Here is a 5,792-nt window from a genome sequence, read left to right as displayed (position 1 = left end):
CTATATGATCTTTGACAGGTGGCTTAATATCTCTAAGTACATGGCTCTTCATTTGTATAGTGGGCATAAAAATACAAGCCATTAGAGTTGTTTTTGAAGATGATGGTAGTGTATAAAGTACTTAGAACAGTGTTTGATTGCCAAATTTATATCTCCCTATCCTTCAAAGTTAAATACCAGTGAATGGTAGCTATTGTTAATACTGTAACACTGTTGATATTGTACGCATATACGTTTTGAACCCAATCAGACCTGAATTCAAATCTTGTCTCTGCCACTAATTGATTGCATGACTTCAGAAAGTCACTTAGTTTCTCTGAACCTCATCTTCATATTTCAAATGAGTATAATAATACCTACCTTTTTGGTAACAATGAAGTATGTAAGGTATACCTAACACACGGGAGGCACTCATCAAATGCCAGTCTGCTGTCTACCACTTTCCCTAGAAAATAATGTCCAGATTTTCACCATGGAATCCAAGGTCCTTCACAGTGTGACCCCAAGCTCTTTTTCCAGCCCTAGCTCCAAACACCCTCTCACTTATACTCCCTTTTCTCCTTTATACTCCCTTTTCTCCTTTCTTCCTCCTCTCTATTCCCTAACTCCAGCCCATAAGCTTCCTCTCTTAGAAATGGGATTATGTATTTTGAGGAAATAGCCCCTTTTGAGATTCCAATACAAGAAGGAAAAGAGAGCTCCACATTTGGTCCTGATAATTACTTAAGGTCAAAAGCTCTCTTAGATCAAGGCTCATAGTCATCCCTGAGAGCTGAGTCACTGGTGCCCTCAAATGACAAAAAGTCACAAGGCTTTCTGTGTGTCACTTAGACTGGTTAGAGAAGCATCTAGACTCTACACAGCTGTCTTCTTGCTCTGCAGAATTGAGGGTTGAGGAAGAGGCTTGAGTGCAGGTCAGGGAGAGGCAAGAATTCATGTCTGAGATGCAGGCAGGAAGATCTGATAGGACATTTGTGAGTCTGGATTGAGTACCGAGAGTAATGGAGAGCCACTGAAGGTTTCCAGGAGCACACAAACGTGAGCAGACTGGTGTTTGAGAAAGATGGAATATGTGTTATTGCTTAGAGGAAGGCAAGGGTACAAGCAAGGAGACTTTTTGTTATTATTGTCATTTTAACCATTTTTAAATGTACAATATATTGGCATTAATTATTCACAATGTTGTGCAGCCATCACCACCATCCATTTCCAAAACTCTTCTCTCACCCCAAACAGAATCTCTGCAATCATTAAGCAATAACTTATTCCTCTCCCCCCCAGCTCCTGGTAAACTCTTACCTACATCCTATCTCTATAAATTTGCCTATTCTTTAGAATATGAAATATCTATATTTCATATGAGTGGAATCATACAATACTTGTTCTTTGTATCTGGCTTATTTTAATTAGCATGTTTTCAAGGGTCATTGATATTGTAGCACGTATCAAAGCTTCATTCCTTTTTAAGGCTGAATATATTCCATCATTATGTGTATACCAAGTTTCATTTATCCATTCATCTGTTGATGAACAGCTGGGTTGTTTCCACATTTTGGCTATTGTGAATAATGATGCCATGAAGATTGGCATACAAGTATCTATTTGAGTCTTTGATTTTTACTCTTTGAGGTATATACCTAGCACTCAATTGGAACTTCTGGGTTATAAGTTAATTCTAAGTTTCACTTTTTATGAATCACCAAACTGCACCACTTTTTATTCCCCCCAGGAATATATGAAGGGGGAGGAAAACTCTTTAGGAAAAAAAATCTAGTACAGAAGTTTTCTGTGGGTATGGCTGCAAATAAAAATGAAGGGAAAGATCTCAGGTGCACAAAATAAGAGTAAGGAGAACGTGGTGGTCAATTGCGTGCCTCTGTGGATGAGAGTAACTGGGCTGCAATGGGGTGAGAGGCTGTTGAATAGGTTTGAAGAGAAAGAGAAATCTGTCATTTTCACAAGGTTTTAAGCTTGAGCTACTGAGGAAGATGGTGGTGGAAGTTACAGAGAACTGGTGAGGGTGGCAGAAGGAGATAAGGAGTTAATATTAATTCAACCTTAGACCTATTGGAGTTTGAAGTGTTTTCAAGGCATATGTATTAGTCTGTTTCCACACTGCAAATAAAGACATATCCAAGACTAGAAAATTTATAAGGAAAAAGAGGTTTGATGGACTCACAGTTCCACATGGCCGAGGAGGTCTCACAATCATGGTGGAAGGCAAAGGAGCAACAAAGGCATGTCTTCCATGGTGCCAGGCAAGAGAGTGTGTGTAGGGAAACTGCCCTTTATGAAACCATCAGATCTCAGGAGACTTATTCACTATCACGAGAACAGTATGAGAAAAACCTGCCCCTATGATTAAACTACTTCCCCCTGGGTCCCTCCTATGACAGGTGGGGATTATGGGAGCTACAATTCAAGATTCAGGATGAGATTTGGGTGGAGACACGGCCAAATCATATGAGCATATAAGTAAGTCAGTTTGGGTGATCAATAGGGAGGTTTGGGAGGTAGTCAGGGAATTAATTAAAAAGGACTCCGTTGGTATCGCATGCAAGGAATGAGGGCAAAATCACAGAGGGTTCCAAGGGCACCAGGAAGAGTGCGGGTGAATCCCTGAGTATTTCAGGGCTGGAAGAAAAAAGGAATAAGACCACAGAATTATTTGAGAAGGAAACCAGAAGAAATACATATTAGTGATTTTTAAGGAGTGAGGAAGAACCCAGGCCATGGTCTTGCCCATCAACTACTCTCTTACTAGCATTCTCAACTCTCTTGCATTATTCTTCATCACACCCAGCTGGCATACCTTCTCCTTGAATGACTCCTTGAAGAGAAACCATAGGCTTTGTAGGCAGTCCATTATAAATTCATGGCTACATACTTTGGCTGAGCCCTCAACACAAACTTATCCTTGCTTATTCTCACCCTTCAGTGTCTGTTTAGAACATTCAACTCTCCTCCAACCTCCAACCCTTAGATTCACCCTGCTGCCCAATCTCAGCAGACTTCACTGATTCACAAACGGAACACATATGTTTTGAGTTCCCAGCCTCAAACTGTCTTCAGTGCCTCCTATTTTATAGGGAAAATAGAACACATCAGAAGAGCTTTCTATCTTAGCACCCATTCTTTCCTGCTCTCCTATTATGATAATGAAAGCACTGCTCTTGCTCTGATCTAGGCTAACTCTTCTATCTTTGCTCTAGAGGTCCCATTCCCATCCCATTGGTCCCAGTGTCTTCAGCTTCTGGGTCACCCCTAATGTCTTCCCATCACTATTTAAATATACTCATGTCTACAGTTACACCCATGTGGCTTTCCTCCAAACTCCTATCCCCTCCAGCTCTCTCTCCTCCCTGTCCCAATCATACTTCCCAACAGAGTTGTGCACATTCACTGTCTTCAGTTCTTCCTCACTTCTAAATCCCTGGTCCATTCATTTCACTCAAGTCTTTCCAGATAAACTCACCAATGACCTGCTGGTTGATAAACTCAATAGATATTTTTCAGTCATCTTTCTTGACATTACTGATCACTTTCTCCTTCTAGAAACACACTTCCTTCTGGCTTTGTTTTCCAAGTGAAGACTAACATCTTGCCTCACTCTTAACAGATCTGCCTTGCACTTTAGTAATAAAATAGATCTCATCTTCCTCTGATAGCTCCTACCCTTTCTCATATTCATTCTGGCCCAAGCTTCTTGAAAGAGTAGTCTCAACTTTCTCTCTTCTCATTATACTTTAGTCTTTACCAGCTTACTCTCTTGCAGCAAAAGATACTGTCAACCGTTTCTGTTCTTGAAAAACTCTATCACTTTGGCTTACTTTTTTAAAAAAAGCATCCACTTTGTGTTTCTCATTCTCTGGCCTCTTCTCTATGTCTCTTGCCACTTTTTCACCTTCCATTGCCTTATTTGTTAGTAGTTTCCCAGCACTAGGGACAATGATGACTATGAGAGTGCATTTCCCTTAGGGTTGTTTTGAGCATTTAATGAAATAACACAGCTATGACTCAGTTTTAGCTGATTGGTTCCTTGGAGAAGTTGAGTTTAACGTTGTTAACTTCTTGATTTTTTTTTCAACAGAACCCAGAATTCTATTTGAAATATTTTGATTTTTAAGGTTAGTAATAAGTTTGAAAAGAAAGTGCATATGTTGAAAAACATGCCCGAACTCACCCAGATGGCCATCAGTTTGCAATCACTCATGTAGGGTATTTGGATAGCAGTCAATGATTCTTGTGTGCATCTTGGGGTTTGCAAGGACTATTTCTGGGGATTCATCTTGATTGTACTCCGAGTGCCTGGCACAGTATCCTGCACATAAATATACATCGAATGAAAGAGTTTCAGGAACATCTTTTTATTTTTTTAATTAACAAACAGGGTCTCACTATGTCACTCAGGCTCAAGTGCAGTGGTACAATCATAGTTCACTGTAACCTTAAACTCCTGGGCTCAAGCGATCCCCCTGCCTCATCCTCCTGAGTAGCTGGGACTACAAGCATGTGCCACCACACCCTACTAATTTTTTTTTTATTTTTTGTAGAGACAGGGTCTCGAACTCCTGGCCTCAAACAATTCTCCCTCCTGAATCTCCTAAAGTGCTGAGATTATAGGCATGAGTCACTGTACCTGGCCCAAACATTTCCTTTTATAGTTAAATTTCTTCACTGTTATTTAATCTAATGGTTGGCAAAACATTTTGGTTTCATTCTTAGTTTCTGCTAAAGGTCTGCTATTGGCATTTCCCAGCTGTTAAGTGTTGCTATTCCTAGTAGTTTGCTTTAAGATTTGTTTCGAAATATTCTGGATACTTCCTGCTTTTGTCAGACATAGGTCATCACACTCCCTTAACTGTCTTATCACTTTTGTTTTCTGGCACCACCCTTTTCTACAACATAACATTCCTAGTGCATGGAAAATAGTTTCACAGTCAAAGGGATAGTCCAGAATTGTTTCTTTCCCATCAAAGTATCTTCCTTAAATTGTACAGCATAATAATGGAGATGAAGATGGTTTTTTCTAATATTGCATCCATTCTTTCAAAGGTAAGACATTGAAAAAAATTCATTGAGAGCATACTTGTGTGCCTGGCATAAAGAAGAAAAGACAAAATACGATCTTTTATTTCAAGGCAAGTAAAACAGATGGTAATAGTATAATATAATATGTGCTATAAAGAGAAAGAAATACACACAGGAGAGGCAGTTGGCCACGTGGCTAGGAACACAGGTTCTGAAGCAGACTTCCCATGTTCCAAGCTTGGCACGACTACTTACTAGCTGTTTGAGCATATTACTTAATATCCTTGTGGCTTGGTTTTCTCATCTATAAAATGGGGTAGTAAAAGAAGCTACCTCATAGATTATAGAGATATAAGTAAATTAATGTGTGCAAAATGCTTAGAATAGTGTCTGGCATTAAGCAAGCAATCAATAAATGTTACCTACAGTAGATGCCCCACGTGTATGGTTGGTGTGTGGCGGTAGCTAGGTAAGGAGAAATGAAGTCAGGAACTGATTTTTCTAATAATTATTGATTCAAGTCTGGGAGATTTATTTCCTCAACAAATATTTACTGGGCATTTACTATGCACCAAGTATTAGATATTTAAGTGTAAAGTAATAGGGGTTGGAAATATAAAAGGAAAAGTTCCCACATAATGCAAACAGCAGGTTCAAAGTCACAAGGATGTGAGATGGCAAGGCGAGTTCTTGGAAGGGGAGTTCTTGGTGAATTCAATGTGACAGGTAATAGGGTGAGAGTTGAAGCAGCGCAATAAATG

Source organism: Chlorocebus sabaeus, chromosome 1, assembly GCF_047675955.1.
Source record: "Chlorocebus sabaeus isolate Y175 chromosome 1, mChlSab1.0.hap1, whole genome shotgun sequence".
Classification (NCBI taxonomy): Eukaryota; Metazoa; Chordata; class Mammalia; order Primates; family Cercopithecidae; genus Chlorocebus; species Chlorocebus sabaeus.
Note: the sequence above shows the minus strand (reverse complement) of the source record.